Source organism: Salmo salar, chromosome 05 (assembly GCF_965601325.2).
Source record: "Salmo salar chromosome 05, fSalSal1, whole genome shotgun sequence".
NCBI classification, from domain to species: Eukaryota; Metazoa; Chordata; class Actinopteri; order Salmoniformes; family Salmonidae; genus Salmo; species Salmo salar.
Genome location: NC_138295.1, coordinates 39,582,057 through 39,604,007, shown reverse-complemented (window position 1 = coordinate 39,604,007; position 21,951 = coordinate 39,582,057).

Below are 21,951 nucleotides of genomic sequence, written 5' to 3'. Positions count from 1 at the left end.
TATGGGCACAAACCCACCGTCACTGGACCAGACAGGACTGGCAAAAAGTGCTCTTCACTGACGAGTCGTGGTTTTGTCTCACAAGGGGTGATGCTCAGATTCGCGTTTATCGTCTAAGGAACGAGCATTACACCGAGGCCTGTACTCTGGAGCGGGATCGATTTGGAGGTGGAGGGTCCGTCATGGTCTGGGGCGGTGTGTCACAGAATTATCGGACTGAGCTTGTTGTCATTGCAGGCAATCTCATCGCTGTGCGTTACAGGGAAGACATCCTCCTCACTCATGTGGTACCCTGCCTGCAGGCTCATCCTTAAATGACCCTCCAGCATGACAATGCCACCAGCCATACTGCTTGTTCTGTGCGTGATTTCCTGCAAGACAGGAATGTCAGTGTTCTACCATGGCCAGAGAAGAGCCCGGATCTCAATCCAATTGAGAACGTCTGGGACCTGTTGGATAGGAGGGTGAGGGCTAGGGCCATTCCCCCCAGAAATGTCCAGGAACTTGCAAATGCCTTGGTGGAAGAGTGGGGTAACATCTCACAGCAAGAACTGGCAAATCTGGTGCAGTCCATGAGGAGGAGATGCACTGCAGTACTTAACGCAGCTGGTGGCTACACCAGATACTGACTGACCCCCCGTTCATGGACACATTTGATTTCTGTTAGTCACATGTCAGTGGAACTTGTTCAGTTTATGTCTCAGTTGTTGAATCTTATGTTCATACAAATATTTACACATTATGTTTGCTGAAAATAAATGCAGTTGACAGTGAGAGGACTTTTTTTTTTTTGCTGAGTTTAGTTGTGTGGTGTTCACGTGTTCCTTGTGTCAGTTGTGTGATATGTCACAAAGTCTTTCATGTTTTTGCTGCATGATAGAAGTAATGATAGTTATTTAAAATAATGTTTAAGGAATTTGTGATTTTTAATAATTGCATAACAAATGTTTTAGATATTATAGTATACTTACTTACTAATTTCCAATACCTTAAGTCAATACTTTGAAGCTTGCAGTCAGTCTCCCTCATGGACACATTCTGAGATATTGAAAAAATGTAATGCACTCTTATTAGCCATTTGTCTATGAGGAAAATTATCCTGACATGTCTCATATCTAAGAAACATGATAATCTTTATATTGTTTTTTCGCAATTGTCTTTTTTTTTGCTAGTGCAATAAGCTAATGTTGTAAAATAGTTTCTGAAATACATGACCATATCTTTTCACAATCAAAATATATTTTTCTTCCACATCTCTGGTTTTGTGGGCTTAAAGTTGCTTATGCATTTCCAGTTTAGAATCCCCTCAACCAGAGGTGGTGGACAGACTGATTGGCTAAAACCAACATAATGTAGCTTTTCTTCAAGACATTACCATATTTGGTTAGCTCTTCTGAATAACTAAAAGTAAAGAATATATGACTTCACCATTATGTCAGTGTCACTCAAAATAAGTTAATCTTAAAGAAGAAACTGAGAAGAGGATGTTGAGAAATAAAGATACTGATCAACACACACATGACATGCAGAGGAATCACTTGTCATTCTTGATCGTTGATGCCACTGTGTGATTGGAAACTGCAATTTGATAATAAAATCCTGTGTTTTAAAAACAAGCGAAAGTTGTTCCTGGCTTCTCTAATAGTACAGTATAGAGGTCAGATGTCCAAGATTAAGAGCATTGGCCTACCATGTATCCCATCTGAGGAGTAATAAACAGTCTTTATGGCCAATCATAGTTGAATTCTCCACAACCCCAGGATCATTACCTCTATGGTTACTGATCTATAGGAAAGGTGACACAAATCAACATGGGTCAACATGGGAATCAACATGGGTCAGCATCCCTGTGGAAAGCATTCGACACCTTGTAGAGTCCACGCCCCGACAACTTGAGGCTGTTCTGAGGGCAAGAGGAAGTTCAACTCAATATTAGGAAGGTGTTTATAATGGGTTGTACACTCACTGTATACAGAGTCTTCAGAAAGTATTCATACCCCTTGACTTATTCCACATTTTGTTGTGTTAAAGCCTGAATTCAAAATTAATTAAATAGATTTACACACAATACCCAATAATGACAAAGTGATAACATATTTTTAGAAATGTTAGCAAATTTATAAAAAATTAGATACAGAAATATCTCATTTACAAAAGTATTCACACCCACTGAGTCAATACTTTGTAGAAGCACCTTTGGCAGTGATTACAGCACCGAGTCTTTCTGGGTGAGTTTGTAAGAGCTTAAAACACCTGGATTGTGCAACATATTGTCCATTATTCTTTTCAAAATCCTTTAAGCTCAGTCAAATTGGTTGTTGATCACTGCTAGACAACCATTTGTAGGTCTTGTCATAGATTCAAGTTTATTTAAGTCAAAACTGTAACTCACTGTCTTTTTGGTAAGCAATGCCAGTTTAGATTTGGCCTTGTGTTTTAGGTTATTGTCCTACTGAAAGGTGAATCATCTCCCAGTGTCTGGTGGAAAGCAGACTGAAGCAGGTTTACATCTAAACCTTTTGACTGTGCTTAGCTCCATTCCGTTTATTTTTTTATGTTGAAAAACTCCCCTGTCCTTAATGATGACAAACATACCCATAACATGATGCAGCCACCCCTATACTAGAAAATATGGAGAGTGATACTCAGTAATATGTTGTATTGGATTTGCCCCAAACATAACAATTGCTATTCTGTGCAAAGAGTGAATTGCTATGCCACATTTTATATTACTTCAGTGCCTTGTTGCAAACTGGATGCATGTTTTGGAATACGTTTATTCTGTAAAGGCTTCCTTATTTTCACTCTGTCAATTAAATTGACCTTTTCACACGCACCAACTAAAGGGTGTGATCATTCTACAGTGGTCCCTGCAGCATATGCTCCAACTGGTTTGATTAGAATGCTTATTTAGAACGTTCGGTTTTGAGTGACGCAACAGTCAGCATTTGAGCTGGCCACACTGTTTTTTCCCAGAAACATTTTGCACAAACACAGTTCTTACAAAGTTATGTCCTGAATGTGACCAGTTTATTTTTGAACGCAATGTTCAGACATTCACAGAAGTAGCTACAGCATAATCATCCAAAACCGAAAATGCAGGTTACATTTGTCCTAGCTCTAACTTAGGAAAGATTGCCATAACACAAGCAGTCATTTTTAGATAACTCTAGGGCTGACAGAAAGTACAATATGAATTAGCTAATAGCAATTACTATTTATAATTGATCAAAACAATTGAGTAAATGTCACGCCCTGACCATAGAGAGCCTTTTATTCTCTATATTGGTTAGGTCGGGGTGTGACTAGGTTGGGTATCTGGGTTGTTCCATTTCTATGTTAGCCTGGTATGGTTCCCAATCAGAGGCAGCTGTTTATCGTTGTCTATGATTGGGGATCATATTTAGGCAGCCATTTCCCCACTGTGTTTTGTGGGATCTTGTTTTGAGTTAGTGCATGTAGCACCTCTGATGTCACGGTTCGTTGTTTATTTACTTGTTTAGTTTGGAAGTACGCTCTAATAAATGTGGAACTTTAATCACGCTGCGCCTTGGTCCGTCTCTCCACACAACCCTGACAGAAGATCCCACCACAACAGGACCAAGCAGCGTGCCCAGGAGGAGAGAGTATCCTGGACTAAGGAGGAGATTTTGGATGGGAAGGGATCCTGGACTTGAGAAGAAATCCTGGCAGGACAGGATTGCCTTCCTTGGCGGCAGACGCAAGGAGAGAAGGGAGGTACAGCGACGACGCCAGGGTTCGCGGCCACAAGGAAAGCCCAAAGGACAGGCCGAAAACATTTTTTGGGGGGGCACACGGGGTGGTCGGCGGAGCCGAGGAGCAAACCAGAGCCGAGGAGCAAACCAGAGCCAATCTGGGAGAAAAGGGAGAAATTGGAGGAGAGTGAATGGAGAGAGTCAGACCGTCAGTGAGTTGATGGAGAAATTGGAGGAGAGAGAAATGAGAGTTGCATGATGCACGACATTCGCCCTAAGGAGCGTGTTATCTGCTTGATGCCACCTGAGTCAGCTCTCCGTACTCGTCCTGAGGAACGTGCTAGCAGTCTGGTAAAAACTGTGCCGGCTCCACGCACCAGGTCTCCGGTACGCCTCCACAGCCCTGTACGTCCTGTGCCAGCTCTCCGCACTCGCCTTGAGGAGCGTATCATTTGTCCAGTACCATGTGTGCTGGCTCTATGCACCAGGTCTCCAGTGTGCCTCCACAGCCCAGTAAGTCCTGTGCCAGCTCCCCGCACTCTCCGTGCGAAGTGTGTCATCGTTCCGGTACAATTTGTGCCGGCTCCACGTACCAGGCTTCCAGTACGCCTCCCCAGTCCGGTAGGTCCTGTGCCTGCTCCCCGCACTTGCCCTGAAGTGCGTGTCACCAGTCCGGTACCACCAATGTCGGCCCCATGCATCAGGCGTCCAGTGCGCCTCAGTCCGGTGCCTCCGGCGACGTTCCCCAGTCCGGAGCCTCCGGCGACGGTCCACAGTCCGGAGCCTCCGGCGACGGTCCACAGTCCGGAGCCTACTTGTTTTGTTTGGAAGTTCGCACTAATAACTGATGTGGAATTTGAATCACGCTGTGCCTTGGTCCGTCTCTCCACACAACCCTGACAGTAAAACACTTTTTAAAAATCGAAAGTAATCTGACGATGGGGAGTTTGTGCGCGCCGCCATGTTTGTTTTTTTGCGTCAACCAAAGATAGGAGACAAGATGAGTGTGGTCTGTTTGGAGTATGCATGTTGAAGGGGGTGTGTCATCTACCATCGTCCACATTCCATCATTCACTTCCGGATGTTTACTTGAAAAATGAGTGAACCCTTCCTCACCTAATTTTGTTACAACATCTTTGGTCCGACAGATGTCTGTGAAACCCAGAATGCATTTTATGTCAACAAACATGGCTCCACACATAGCTGGAATTATATTAGCTTATCATAAAAATTGTGTCCAGTACAATCTATGCAAGAAACAGAATGCATGATTTGTCACCAGAACTTGAATACATGTGAGTAAAAACAGTAAGTAAATAAATAATTACCACACAAAACATTTTCTGATAGTGATTTTTTTTTATACAAGTTGCACTTGCCGGCAGACAATTACGTAAACTCTGACTCCCACTCTGAGCCATTCAGTGTTGTTTAGGTACAGTTGAAGTCGGAAGTTTACATACACCTTAGCCAAATACATTTAAACTCAGTTTTTCACCATTCCTGACATTTAAACCTAGTAAAAATTCCTTGTTTTAGGTCAGTTAGGATCACCACTTTATTGTGAGAATGTGAAATGTTAGAATAATAGTAAAAAGAGAGAATTATTTCAGCTTTTATTTATTTCATCACATTCCAAGTGGGTCAGAAGTTTCCATACAGTCAATTAGTATTTGGTAGCATTGCCTTTAAATTAGTTAACTTGGGTCAAACATTTACTGTTTCACAAGCTTCCCACAATAAGTTGGGTGAATTTTGGCCCATTTCTACTGACAGAGATGGTGTAAATGAGTCAGGTTTGTAGGCCTCCTTGCTTGCAAACACTTTTTCAGTTCTGCCCATACATTTTCTATAGGATTGAGGTCAGGGCTTTGTGATGGCCACTCCAATACCTTGACTTTGTTGTCCTTAAACCATTTTGCCACAACTTTGGAAGTATGCTTGGGGTCATTGTTCATTTGGAAGACCCATTTGCAACCAAGATTTAACTTCCTGACTGATGTCTTGAGATGTTGCGTCAATATATGCACATCATTTTCTTTCCTCATGATGCCATCTATTTTGTGAAGTGCACCAGTCCCTCCTGCAGCAAAGCACCCCCACAACATGATGCTGCCACCCCGGTGCTTCACGGTTGGGATGGTGTTCTTCAGCTTGCAAGCCTCCCCCTTTTTCCTCCAAACATAATGAAGGTCATTATGACAAAACTGTTATTTTTTTGTTTCATCAGACCAGAGGACATTTCTCCAAAAAGTACAATCTTTGTCCCCATGTGCAGTTGCAAACCGTAGTCTGGCTTTTAATGGCGGTTTTTAAGGCAGTGGCTTCTTCCTTGCTGAGCGGCCTTTCAGGTTATGTCGAAATAGGACTCGTTTTACTGTGGATATAGATACTTTTGTACCTGTTTCCTCCAGCATCTTTACAAGGTCCTTTGCTGTTGTTCTGGGATTGATTTGCACTTTTCGCACCAAAGTACATTCATCTCTAGGAGACAGAACGCGTCTCCTTCCTGAGCGGTATGATGGCTGTGTGGTCCCATGGTGTTTATACTTGTGTACTATTGTTTGTACAGATGAACGTGGTACCTTCAGGCGTTTGGAAATTGCTCCCAAGGATGAACCAGACTTGTGGAGGTCTAAAAAATGTTTGGCTGATGAACCAGACTTGTGGAGATCTTGGCTGATTTCTTTTGATTTTCCCATGATGTCAAGCAAAGAGGCACTGAGTTTGAAGGTAGGCCTTGAAATACATACACAGGTACACCTCCAATTAACTCAAATTATGTCAATTAGCCTATCAGAAGCTTCTAAAGCCATGACATCATTGTCTGGAATTTTCCAAGCTGTTTAAAGGCACAGTCAACTTATTTTATGTAAACTTCTGACCCACTGGAATACAGTGAATTATAAATGAAATAATCTGTCTGTAAACAATTGTTGGAAAAATTACTTGTGTCATGCACAAAGTAGATGTTTTTCAACCACTCCACAAATTATATGATGAGTTTTAATGACACCAACCTAAGTGTATGTAAACTTGCGACTTCAACAGTATGTAGCTAGTGGGCTAAGCTGTAGCACAAATGTGGAAATTCTGGAGATTTGTATAAATTCTGACAACGAATCTGTATGAAAGTCAGGAATCAGATTCTGACAGTGACAGTGACAGTGAGGAGCAGCTCCCCAACCTTGTAGACATTGAGAACCCTGAATCTGAGGACCCCTTGTCCGGCTGACGAAGTCCCAGGTCCCTTTGAAGATGCTGGTGGTGATGGAGGCAGACCGAAATTGGATGAAGTGCAGGTCTGTGGTAGCTGCAGTAAGCACATACCAGTGACTTCAAATTCTGAAAACGCTCAAGGGTCTCTTGACTCTGCGCATGATAAGCACTGGCCTGATTAAGTTTTATACGCAATAGTCGCAAGACCTGTGCGATGTGAAGTTGGAACCCTGATCGCTCTGAATCACCTGAGGTATTCCAAATATTGAGATTAACTGTGACAAAGCCTTCACAACAGACTTAGTGGTAATGTTGCGAAGTGGATAGGCTACAGGATATCTCGTAGCCTGACACATCAGTTAACATGTAGGTGCTACCAGCTTTAGAACAGGGTAAGGGTCCAAAACAATCAATAATCAAATGCTCAGATGGCTGGCCTGTAACAGGAATAGGTTGAAGCGGGACTGGCCTTAACATCTGATTAGGCTTCCCAGTCAGCTGACAAACATGGCATGTTTTGATGTAAGCAGAAATGTCTCTGTAAAATGAGGCCAAGAAAAATGACCCAAAATTCAATCATAGGTTTCACTAACCCCTAAGTGACCAGAAAAGTCATGATGTTTTCAAAACTAGATCTCAAAGCTTAGAAGGAGCCACAATCTAAACAATAGCATTACCCACAAAACATTTGCTGTGAGGTGTTCATTCCCTCACCAACAACTGATCTTGAATGTAGTAACCCTGGGCAGCACTCCTTACCTCCTCAACTGGAAGTACTTGAGCAAATAAACCTTTTAAGGTAGGATCAGCGGACTGCGCCATCACAAGATCACTACAGGACATAGGCAAAGGTAAATCATTTAATGGATTATCAAACTGTTCGGCTATGTGTTGTGTAAGTTCCGTTTTGACCGTAGTGTCAGCGCGGCTCAGCACGAGTCACAGCGCATGCAGAGAATACCTCTGGGAATCTCTATGTTTTCATCGATAATCCCTACATGGGATGGGGTATGAGAAACCACCAGAGGAGATGCATCATGCCAGACATGACTACCGGCTAAGTTGCTACCCAAAAATCACATAAACACCATCAACGGGCAGAAAGGGAAGCCCCCGCCCCCAGATAACCTCACCTTGCACGAGGTCAGATTTAAGTTTGACTTCCTGCAAGGGTACAGACAATGTATTCAAACCTATCCCTTGAATTAGGACACTGGATCCTGTATCTGTCTCCAAAGAAAGAGGCAGAACAGACGCAAACAAATGATTCAGAGGCACCAGACTCTCGCAGAATCTTTACTGGCACATCACTTCCCAATAGTGAAACATAACCCTCTGAAAAACTGTGAATAATCAGTACTAAAAGGTTTGGACAATTCTTGAGCTTGCGCAACAGGATTAACATGAGGAACAGGCCCAGCTAATGCATGTGTGCTGGCCAATCTGCTTACCTTTTTACCAAGGACAGGACATTTGTTCTTCCAGTGGCCTTTACCTTGACAATAATTAGATTTTACTTACATCATTCTGTGCATATGAAGCAAGTTCAGATCTGGATGGAAATGTGTCATTACCAGAACCAAAGTTATTTGCTGACCGAAATCCACTTGAACTGTTCCTCTGCCCCCAATCTCACATACGGGACCCTTGACAACTGCCTTTGTGGGTCAGTACGTACTCATCTGCGAAAACAGCAGCCTCAGATGCAGTCCGTACTTTATATCAAGACGATCAAGGACAGATTCTTTGAATTGTTCGAGGATAACCAGGTTGCACAAATCTTCAAAACTAGTGACTCCTAACGCAGTACACCAACGATTGAATAGAGTTAACAAATCCCGAGAACTCACATGGGACTGTTTTTAACCTTTCTTCAAAGTTCTAAAATGCTGTCAATACGCTTCAGGGACCAACTCGAAAGTTTGCAGGACAGCAGTTTTAACCTTTACGTAATCGTTGCTATCTGAAGCGCTAAGAGATGTGTAAGCCTCCTGAGCCCTACCGGTCAAAACACACTGTAGTGTCAAAGTACGGTCTGCATCAGGCCAAGCCCGAGAATCTGCTCCATGTTCAAGTAACGTAAAAAAAAATATCAGGATCCTTTTCAGTAAATTTAGGCAACAACCGGAGATTACCAGCAACATCAAAAGGCGGAGAATGACCAAGGGAAGAGCATCCCAATGGGGAGCTTGAGTTGTCATTCTCAAAAGAAAATTCACCTGAAAGTTTGCCTTCTCTGACAAGTTCTAAACACTGATGTTGCAACCACAGTTTAGCTTGTTCCGTATCCTGCTTCAACCTTTCCAAATCAAGTTATTTTAGCTGTTTCAACCTTTCAAGATCTTTGTCATGATTTAGCTGCAATAAAAGTAACTATTTTTTTCTGCTCAAATGTCAAACCAGCACTAGACAATTGGTACATCCAATACAGCTGGACTAGGTTCACTCAATTCTGCCTTCAAAATACCAGCAGAAAGCAAATTAGCTGACAGAATAGACCTCACTGTATCCTTGAGACGTTTGTCACTAATCTCAACATGATTATACTCACTCAATTTCAAAAGCTGTTCCTTCATAAACTGCATAAGCAACTCTTCAGAAGGAGCACGGACAAAATCCTCATTAGGCGCCATAATGCTACTTCCAAATGAACAGATTAGTAGCCCAAACTTTTAATTGCCCTAATGAGCACATCGACTACAGAACAAGAAGCACATAGCTGACTTAACAGTGCAAAAACAGATGAGCATTACTTGAGTTTCCCCAAATCTTATTGTTAAACTTAACCCTAGTCTTCAGTGGATTTGCGGCGGGGATTGATGCACTAGAGCCCGCTGGCATGAAGGAGGAACCAGCTCGCTGGTAACCAAGCCCGAACCACGGATGTGCTCCCGAGAACTGCTCTGACCGCTGTCACCACACAAAAATAACAAACGATGCACAACGTGCCCCAGTGGGAACACATTGTTATACCTAATGAGGAAAAGCCAAAGCTCTGGAAAATGAGTTATGTCTGCCTCAAAACTTCTCACTGTCATACATTGCAAAGACAACTCACCTCCATAATCCGATGACCCCAACAGGGAACAGAACAAAGTGTCTCTAGACAATACAGAAAAAGAGACTGGTCTTCTCTCCACCAATGCACCAAAGCAAAACTTGTAATAAAAAAACAAAGTCATCAAACCGATACCATAGAAGGAAATAACTCCCAATATACAATAGCACATACAAATGGCCAAATAGCCATACAAGCTTCTGGGACAATAACACAACTAAGTAAACCATAAGATCCACCAAAGAGTCACCAATTAGCGCTAACCAGTTACCATATACCATGTATACTAGGGATAACATCAAAATAGCCAAGGCAAAGTCCTGGATGAGCCCCTATTTGTCACAACCTGGCTCTTAGATGGTTATAAGCAAGGGAATATACACGTTGGCAGTTAAGGAGTACCAAAACATGTAATAACTAACAAAGTATAAAACTACAAAGGAAAACTAACCTGTGAAGTGTGAAAGTAGGTATGTAAGGGGTGTAATGGAGATACATGGATGAAGGTAAAATGTGTGTAAGTGCTGAAGGGTGCACCTACTCAAAAAACAATCAACCAGATAATAAAACAAAATGGTGTTTGGGGAGAAAGAGAGCAAGGACTGGGCACCAGGAACTTTTATCTCCTAGTTGATCCCAAACCCAGGTGCAACTTGTCACCTTAATGACCCAATCAGCTCCACCTGTCCCCAATCTGCAAATAAAAGCACAAACCCAGAGAAGTAGGCAGGGAGAGCATATCAAATAACATAGTGCCAAATCATGTTGTTACTACCCTGCATGAATTTGCTGGGGTATAACCAACCAGGTTTAATGTTAGCTAGCTAACATTAGGCTCTAACTAGCAAAGCAAAAGGTTCTGGGATACAAATAATAACGTCATACACATAACGTTAGCCAGTGAGCCAGCCAACTAATGTTAGCCAGCTAGTTAGGTAGCAGCACACTTTAGCTTGAAGTGAAACCACTTTCTATCAAAATTAGAAATGTGTAATATATGAAAATGTAGCTAGCTAATGCTAGACTATCTTACCCATATTCATTCTCATGCATGATGGACGTGTCTCCCTGTCATGGATGCCATGCCATGTTGCCCTGAGTTTGAAGATGTAAGATCTCTTTAGCTATCATACTCAAAACTCGATCCTCCAGAATGTGGAGAACAACACTTATACAGCTCCACTACACGATACATTTTTTAAAAGCCGTGTTTGACAGTTTTACCAACACAGACTGACCAGCTCAAATAGACAGAAGCCTTCTATATGGCAGACCAATCCTCTCCTCTCTCGGCATGTCCAGCCCATTCATTATCTCCGCAAATAATGGCTAGTGGGAAGGTGGCTTAACCAACAACACTCATAATTTAACATTTGTATTTGTATTTACAGATGGCATACAAGTTTGTTATGAAAGTTGACATGTTCCTGAAAAGATTTCTGCAAAAGAAACGCATTTGGATTTAAAAATAAATAAATCAGTCCTGTGAAGTCGTGACTTGCGACATACGCCTAGTTTCCTGAAACGGGTCACAAATGAACTTTTAACAATGCACACCTGTTAATTGAAATGAATTCCAGGTGACTACCTCATGAAGCTGGTTGAGAGAATGCCAAGAGTGTGCAAAGCTGTTGTCAAGGCAATGGGTGGCTACTTTGAAGAATCTCAAATATTAAACATATTTTGATTTGGTTAACACTTTTTTGGTTACTACATGATTCCATATGTGTTATTTTATCATTTTGATGTCTTCACTATTATTTTACAATGTGGAATATAGTAAAAATAAAGAAAAATCCTCGAATGAGTAGGTTTGTCCAAAAACGTTAGCAGTGTACAGTAGTAGGCATTCTCCAAAATTGAAGATGAAACCTCTAAGACTTCAGGATCCCACTAAGCTCATTACTAAGCTAAGGACCCTGGGACCAAATCCCTCCCTCTGCAACTGGATCCTGGACTTCCTGACGGGCCGCCCCTAGGTGATAAGGGTAGGTAATAACACATCCTCCAAGCTGATCCTCAACACGGGGGCCCCACAGGGGTGCCTGCTCAGCCCCCTCTTGCTCCCCCCTCATGACTGCACGGCCAGGCACGACTCCAACGCCATCATTACGTTTGCTGTTGACACAACAGTGGTAGGCCTGATCACCGACAACAACAAGACAGGCTATAGGGAGGAGGTCAGAGTCCTGACCGTGTGGTGCAAGGACAACAACCTCTCACTCAATGTGATCAAGACAAAGGAAAAGATTGTGGACCACAGGAAAAGCAGGACCGAGCACGCCCCCCATTCTCATCGACAGGGCTGTAGTGGAGCATGTTGAGAGCTTCAAGTTCCTTGGCGTCCACATCACCAACAAACTAACGTGGTCCAAGCACACCAAGACAATCGTGAAGAGTGCACCACAAAACCTGTTCCCCCTCAGGAGACTGAAAAGATTTGGCATGAGTTTCCCAGATCCTCAAAAGGTTCTACAGCTGCACCACTGAGAGCATCCTGACTGGTTGCATCACTTCCCGGTATGGTAACTGCTAGGCCTCTGACCGCAAGGCACTACAGAGGGTAGTGCGTATGGACCAGTACATCACTGGGGCCAAGCTTCCTGCCATCCAGGACAACAACCACCCGAGCCACTGCCTGTTCATCCCACTATCATCCAGAAGGCGAGGTCAGTACAGGTGCATCAAAGCTGGGACCGAGAGACTGAAAAACAGCTTATATCTCAAGGCCATCAGACTGTTAAACAGCTATCACTAACATTGTGGCTGCTGCCAACATACTGACTCAAATCTCTAGCCACTTTAATAATTAAAAATTGGATGTAATAAATGAATCACTAGTCACTTTAAACAATGCCACTTTATATAATGTTTACATACCCTACATTACTCATCTCATATGTATATACTGTACTCTACACCATCTACTGCATCTGGCCTATGCCGTTCGGCCATCGCTCATCCATATATTTATATGTAGATATTCTTATTCATTCCTTTACACTTGTGTGTAGAAGGTAGTTGTTGTGAAATTGTTAGATTACTTGTTAGATATTACTTCACGGTCGGGAACTAGAGGCACAAGCATTTCGCTACACTCGCATTAACATCTGCTATCCATGTTTATGTGACCAATAAAATTTGATTTGATTTGATGTATTGAGTGAGTCAGTGGTAACCCACAAATGTTGATGCTCCAGATGCTCAACTAGTCTAAAGAAGGCCAGTTTTATCGCTTGTTTAATCAGAATAACAGTTTTCAGCTGTGCTAACATAATTGCAAAAGGGTTTTCTAATGATCAATTAGCCTTTTAAAATTATAAACTTGGATTAGCTAACACAATGTGCCTGTCACAAGATTCGTAGTGGAGAGAAGACCAAGGCGCAGCGGGAATGTGGATACTCATGTTTATTGATACAAACAAGTAAAGTATCCACTGGAAAACCAAAAAAACAATACTCACAACGGTAACAGTGTGGCAGGCTAAAACAAACGCAGTGCACACAAACAACTACCCACAATCCCAAAGAAAAATACACCCTTCTATATAGGACTCCCAATCAAAGGAAACTCAACACACCTGCCTTCAATTGGGAGTCCCATCCCCAACACAAACCCTTAACATACAAACAACCTGTCACATCCTGACCACAACTGATACAATACCTCCCTCTGCTGGTCAGGACGTGACAGTACCCCCCCCCCCCCCCCTCAAGGTGCAGACCCCGGAATGCACCTAAAAAAAAGACAACACACAAAAAAAACTATCCCCAACAAAACCAATAAACAATAACCCCTAAACAATAAGGGAGGGAAGGGAGGGTGGCTGCCGTCACCGACGGCACTGTGCTACACCCTCCCTCCCCAACCCACCTATCCTGGAGGTGGCTCAGGTGCAGGAAGTGGACCTCGCTCCACCTTCGGCGTCGCCCACTTCGGTGGCGCCAATAGCTGCGCCGGGCAGACGGGCCACTCGGGCTGACCCTGGCAGACGGACCACTCTGACTGGACCGGAGGACAGGCGGGCCACTCTGGCTGGACCGGAGGCCAGGCGGGCCACTCGGGCTGGCCCGGAGGACAGGCGGGCCACTCGGGCTAGGCCGGAGGACAGGCGGGCCACTCGGGCTGGGCCGGAGGACAGGCGGGCCACTCGGGCTGGGCCGGAGGACAGGCGGGCCACTCGGGCTGGGCCGGAGGACAGGCGGGCCACTCGGGCTGGGCCGGAGGACAGTCGGGCCACTCGGGCTGGGCCGGAGGACAGGCGGGCCACTCGGGCTGGACCGGAGGACAGTCGGGCCACTCTGGCAGCTCCGGGCAGTCGGGCCACTCTGGCAGACCCGGGCAGTCGGGCCACTCTGGCAGACCCGGGCAGTCGGGCCACTCTGGCAGACCCGGGCAGTCGGGCCACTCTGGCATCTCCGGGCAGTCGGGCCACTCTGGCATCTCCGGGCAGTCGGGCCACTCTGGCATCTCCGGGCAGTCGGGCCACTCTGGCATCTCCGGGCAGTCGGGCCACTCTGGCATCTCCTGACTGGCAGGCAGCTCTGGTGACTCCTGACTGGCAGGCAGCTCTGGCGACTCCTGACTGGCAGGCAGCTCTGGTGACTCCTGACTGGCAGGCAGCTCTTTGATGTTATTTGAATGGACAATTTTTTTTATTTTCTTTCAAAAACAAGGACATTTCTAAGTGACTCCAAACTTTTGAACGGTAGTCTATAGCTTGGGCTTGGTGAAGGGTAGATCGGAATTTAGTGCATAGAAAGTTATTGAGTGAGACAAGGGGAAGTGCAAAAAGTTCATAAGGAGGGAGGCAAAGGGCAAACGTCTAGTTTCAGATCTTGATAAGGCATGCCAGCTGTGGAACTAGGGAGGAGCGAGGAATTTGGCTCGAGGTCAAGTCAACAGATGAAGTGAGAAAAAACCTCTGGGAGGGGGGCCAAAGAGGCCCACCACAACGACTCTCCTACTACAGTCCTATTTCACACACATACATTTCCATGCCCACAAAAAAAACTAATTCTGATTGGCTAGGCCTGGGTGCACCCCTGCCCAGTCATGTGAAATAAATAGATTAGGGCCAAGTGAATTTATTTAAATGTTTTATATGTTGAACAAAAATATAAACACAATATGCAACAATTTCAAAGATTTTACTGAGTTATAGTTCATAGAAGGAAATCAGTCAATTTAATTAAATTAATTATATATAAACAGTACCAGTCAAATTTTGTACATGCCTACTCATCCAAGGGTTTTAAGTGTGCCTTGGCATTCACTCAACCAGCTTCACCTGGAATGCTTTTCCAAAAGTCTTGAAGGAGTTCCCACATATGCTGAGCGCTTGTTGGCTGCTTTTCCTTCACTCTGCAGTCAAACTCATCCCAAAACATCTCAATTGGGTTGACGTTGAGTGACTGTGTTGGCCAGGTCATCTGATGTTGCAACATCACTCTCCTTCTTGGTCAAATAGCCCTTACAAAGCCTGGAGGTAGTGTTTTGCGTCATTGTCCTGTTGAAAAACAAATTATAGTCCCACTAAGTGCAAACCAGATGGGATGGCGTATCGCTGCAGAAAGCTGTGGTAGCATTGCTGGTTAGGTGTGCCTTGAATTCTAAATAAATCACAGACCGTGTCAACAGCAAAGCACCCTCACACCATAACACCTCTTCCTCCATGCTTCACTGTGGGATGCACACATGCAGAGATCATCCATTCACCTACTCTGTGACATGGCGGTTATAACGAAAAATCTCAGATTTTTACTTTTTTTTGGATACTACATTATTCCATGTGCGTTATTTTATTCTACAATGTAGAAAGTAAAAATAAAGAAAAACCCTGGAATGAGTAGGTGTGTCCAAACTTTTACTGGTACTGTATGTAAATAAGGCATAAAAAACTGTTTTTGCTTTGCCAATATTGGGTATTGTGTGTAGATTGATGAGGGGAAAAAAATATGTATCCATTTTAGCATAAGGCTGTAACGTAACAAAATATGGAAAAGGTGAAAGTGTCTGAATACTTCCCGAATGCACTGTAAGTGAATTTGTCTAAATACTTTAAGTTCCCTAAAATGGAGGGACTATGTGCAAAAAGTGCTGTAAGTTCTAAATGATTCACCCGATATGGAATACCCTCACATTAAAGCTGACAGTCTGCACTTTAACCTCATAGTCATTGTATCATTTCAAATCCAAAGTGCTGGAACACAGAACCAAAAAAACGAAACAAAATTCACTGTCCAAATACTTGTGGACCTCACTTTATGTCAACTGCACCTTTTCCAACAAGACAAATATATCAGTGGGTAAATGCAGCTGACAATACCCTGTGTGTTGAGGCTAGAAAAGCCAGTAGGCCCATGTTGAAAAATGACATCAACAATCAAACCATTGATCAGGAATTCACCTCATGTATGTTAAATGTTGTCATTTTCACAGATTTTATTAATTTGCTGTTCATTGGACTCTTTTTTTCCACAGGGCCAGGGGTCAATGTGTTTGATTATTTCCAACTTCTCGAAGTCTTCATTCTGCTGACAGTCTGTCAGGGATCACACTGGTTTTATAAAAAGATAACCTGTTTTCAAGCACAAGATCTATCTTAAGGTCTATCTTTGTTTGATACGTTTCTCATTTTATTCTGTTTAATTCTCGCTCGCTCTCTCGCTCTCTCTCTCTCGCTCTCTCTCTCTCCAGATGATGGTCAGCAGTGTGTGAAGTGGATCACAGTGGTGTCACGTCCTGACCAGTAATAGGGGTTATTTGTTATTATAGTTTGGTCAGGACGTGGCAGGGGGTGTTTGTTTCATGTGGTTTGGGCTATGTATTTAGGTAGAGGGGTATTTGTTTTATATGGTTCGGGGTGTGTGTGTATGTAGAGGGGTGTTGGATTTATGTGTTCCGGGGTTTTTGGTTTATGTTCTTGTTTTGTATTCTAGGGTTTCTATGTTGTGTATTTCTTTGTTGGCCTGGTGTGGCTCTCAATCAGGAACAGCTGTACATCGTTGTTTCTGATTGAGAGTCATACTTAGGGAGCCTGTTTTCCACCTGTCCCTTTGTGGGAGATTGTTTTTGCACTGTTGTGTATAGCCTGTGAAACTGTCATACTGTCGTTTATTGTTTTTTCGTGTTCACCTATAAATAAAATAATGATGAGCACGCAACCCGCTGCGCCTTGGTCTAATCCCTTCAACTACCGTGACAAGTGGGATCACCTCATGACATAACTGCTAATGATAATGTGCTGCTCACAGTTGAAAATGTTTGATATCGTTATTTTAGCCTGTAATATAGCTTCCTCATTACTTTTTGTTTGATGCACGACAAACTAAGTGACTGTGCAGGGTTTCTGACTTTTCTATCGGTCCACTGAAAGAAATGTTGTCACACATACTGTAGCGCTTCACTTCATGAAGAGCTAATGTGAGTTGCAGTCAGGGGGGATGCTTCTGAACACAAGACAAATAGACCTACTCCTGGTTACTGAAGGTATAGAACTTTGAAACACTTAATTTAGATAGTCGCCAATAGATGGTTTATAGATGTTTAACTAACAGTCAACAAACTATTTAACCTCTACAGGATCGGTGTCCCCCCCATTGGACGTTTGAGCTAAGATAGGCTAATGTGATTAGCATGAGGTTGTAAGTAACAAAAACATTTCCCAGGACATAGACATATCTCATATGGGCAGAAAGCTTAAATTCTTGTTAATCTAACTGCACTGTCCAATTTACAGTAGCTATTACAGTGAAATAATACCATTCTATTGTTTGAGGAGAGTTCACAATTATGAACTTTAAAATGTATTTACCTTTTCACGTGAGTTCCAAATACCTCTAACGGTCGCCCCAGCGTGAGTTGTTTTATGCACGTGATGTCAGAATGCACTCACTGTTCCAAAATGTGACTTTTACGCAACAGGACAGTTTACATGCGCTGCCTGCTAATTATCTGTAGGATGACTGTTGAATGACCGCTCCAAACGTATTTTCCCAGTTGGAGTTCGTTTTTTTCCGAGATCCCAGTTGTCTTTAACTCACTGAGATTTCCGAGTTTCCAGTTGTTTTGAACGTGGCAGAGATCATACTGGATTGACTATATGGCCAATGTATTCAACCTTTTCTGGCCCATTGTGTTGGGTGTGAATGTTTATCCTTTAAGCTTGGAAAAGAGACCCTTAAACCCAGACTTGGACCACACATCCTCACCACCAAATATCCGTCAGGGGAAGAAAATAGTGATTGCTTTGCAACGTTTTCAGTTAGATACTGATTCCTTCCAAACCACTCAAAGTTGAATTTGTAGAGTCTGCAGTGACCTAGTGTCCCCATGAGTGACATAACACTGATCCAATCACGGTGCAACTAGAGAACATCACCAACACCTATGCTCTGTATTTTCCGCTGGCTGCCACTCCACCACAGAAAGCAATGAGCTAGGCTGAAACACCTGCATTTTGGATCAAGAAAGCAAAAAGATATCATGTTTGTATGCGGATTTATTAAGAAAAAGTAACATTTTTACAATGATATGTGACACATATTAATGCCAAAATAACATGCAAAACAGCTAAACAGGCTCTGCCCCACCTGTCCTGAATGATGGGACACCACTGTACCTGGAACCATAAGGGTTCTTCTAAGGGTTCTCATATGCGAACAGCTGAAGAAACCTTTTAGGTTCGAAACTGAACCAAAATAAAAAAGCAACATATAAGGTGCTGATCCCATGTTTCATTAACTGAAATAAAAGACAGAAATGTTCCACGTGCACAAAAAGCAAAAATCTCTTTACACATCTCTTAGTGAGCTTTTGTTCTTTGCCAAGATAATCCATCCACCTTACGGGGGTAGCATATCAAGAAGATGATTAAACAGCATGATCATTACACAGGTGCACCTTGTGCTGGGGACAATAAAAGGCCACTCTAAAATGTACAGTTTTGTCACACAACACAATGCCACAGATGTCTCAAGTTTTGAGGGAGCATGCAATTGACATGCTGACTGCAGGAATGTCCACCAGAGCCTTTTCCAGATAATTGAATGTTCATTTCTCTACCATAAGCTGCCTCGAATGTCGTTTTAGAGAATTTGGCTGTATGTCCAACTGCCGACCACGTGTAATCACGCCAGCCCAGGACCTCCACATCTGGCTTCTTCACCTGCAGGATCGTCTGAGACCAGCCACCTGGACAGCTGATGAAGCTGAGGAGTATTTGTCAGTAATAAAGCCCCTTTGTGTGGAAAACAATCATTCTGATTGGCTAGGCCTGGCTCCCCAGTGGATGGACCTATGCCCTTCCGGGCCCACCAATGGCTGCACCCCTGCTCAGTCATGTGAAATCCATAGATTAGGGCCTAATTTATTTATTTCAATTGGCTGATTTCCTTCAATGAACTGTAACTCAGTAAAACCGTTGAAATTATTTTGTTCATATATCCACACTCAGAGACTTGTGGGGACAGTTACGTATGTTGATTACTCTGAGACGCAACAAGGCTGACACCAGGTGGTCTTTGAGACAAACTGCAACCTAATATGTTTTTGTTCAGCGTAGATTGCATCTTTTTTTCTAATTAATAATTTTTATAGCTTTTTCACCTAAATAAATACATGTTCAGATTGTAAACACACCTGAAACTAGGCTACTATTCTTTATGGTGGTAAATATTCTATTTAGCTGATGCAGTTCTTATGGTACTGATTATTGTATTTGTGGTATTTAGGGGAAGATTGACCTCTAGTGGCCTACAGATAGCCTGGTGGTCCAGTCGGTTAATGCTGTGTAGCCAACTCATCTCTGTTTGTTCATTGTCATGCTAAACATCTCATGTTTAGCTCAGTGTGGCTCAGTGAGTAGAGCATGGTGCTTACAATGCCAGGTTTGTGGTTTCTATTCCCAAGGAAGACCAGATTGAAAATATATGCACTCACTACTGTAAGTAGAGTGAGTGTCTGCTATATGACTCAAATTTGAATAACATATAGTATGAGACCACAATAGTGTATAGAGGTTTGATAGATTTTTTAGCAATAGCATCCAGACGAAAATATCTGACCGGCCACAACATTCTGTCGCCCTTATCGTTAATAGATAAAAGTTTCAAAACGCTGTATACACCAAGTTTTCACATTTGTGTTTTTTCTTCAGAAATGATTGCTTATGGGAACCTTCAAAAGTGTGTAAAATATGACTCTTAGATTTTTTTTTCCCCATAGATTTCAGAAAATGTGACTCCTTTCAGGAAACTTGGCGTATGTCACACGTCACTACTTCACAGGACAGGGATTTGAACGTAAACACATTTTTTTTATCAACTTTTTTTTTGTTGGCAGAAATGCCTTCTGAAACATGTGAACTTTCAAGTGCCTAAATAACAAACTTGTATTCCATCCATAAATACAAATAAAATGTGAATTATGAGACTAGTTGGTTTAGCCACGGAAAAAGTCAGGAACCAGCCATGATTGGCTGAGATAGTTGGGCTGGACATGCCGGGAGATGAGTTTGGATTGGTCTACCATGTAGCATGCTTTTGTCTGTAACATGAGCTGTTCAGTACTGCGCCGTTTTTAGAAGATATAACATTAGCCATCGAGAAATACAATAGTTTTGCTACTTTTCTCAACAACATTGATGCCCTGAATATAGCAAGCGCTATCGACAGATCAGTTGGAAAAAGTGACTTGACACACTGGCCAAACAAGATGTAGCTACAAACAAAACGAAGTTAAATGTTTCCAGTCTACCATGAAGCGTTCATCTATGTACAGTATATATGTAAGAGTCTAGCAAAATTCAGATATAAGTTTCTAATTTTATCAGAGTTAAAGCGTACTGTTAGTTAACTAGCAAATGTTAGCTTGCTGGCTCGCGTTACGTGTAGTAATATTATTCTAATCAGAAATCCATTTACATTGCTAGTTATAGCCTATTGTTAGCTAGCTAACATTGAACCTAGTTTTTTAGCTTCGTGTAGATTTATGCTATGTTTGTATTGGTAGTAGTATGAGTTGGGATTATGCCGGTTCATTGTTTAGCTAGCGAGCTACAGGTCTAAACAAAAGACTCCACTTCGGCCAGATTATTACAGGACCCATCAAATTAGCCAGGTGTGTCTGGGGGTGATTAAGGCCATCTATTGTATTTCATGAACATGTGTACACGTGTAGACAATGGTGACCCATCCACTTAGCTAGGATGTGGCTGGGGGGGGGGGGGGGGGGGTAGTTATAGCATTTCCTTCACATAACCCATCAATTGCGACATAATACCAAATCAAGGCGGTCGGTAACAAATGTGTTTTTTTTTTGCAATACGCTATATATACACACTATCAATTGTTTAGCTGGAATTGAATCTTCCTATCCTGTATAATGTATTTGACTGTGATGTGGTTGTCTCATCCAGCTATCTTAAAATTAATGCACTGACTCTAAATTGCTCTGGATTACTGTATGTCGCTCTGGATAACAGTATCTGCTAAAGGGAAAAAAAACATCAAATGTAAATGTTTTACATAAAAATCTCATATTACTGTATTGAATATCTTTTATACGTTTTATTTATTGAACATTTAGTTATTTGTTGCATTTGACTGTGTAAAACATAGCAGTACTACTTATTTCTCTGAGTGTGCGGTGGATATAAGGCATTTTGCACAAAAACATTAGTCTTTCTGTAATAAAACCATAAAGTAAAAGATTTTAAACAAACACATTTCTATCATTGAAAAACCTCATGCTGCCATGATTAGATATGAAAGAGACTGGTGTTTTCACTAACTTTAAATTTACCAACATTTCTGAAAATGGATAAATAGCGTTTTGGAATGAAACTCTTCATAACATTACCCAAACAAAAGGTCTATTATAATACACTCACTTTGATTTATGGAAAACCTACACTCCCTACATGTGGGAACCATGAGGGCTCACAGTGAACACAT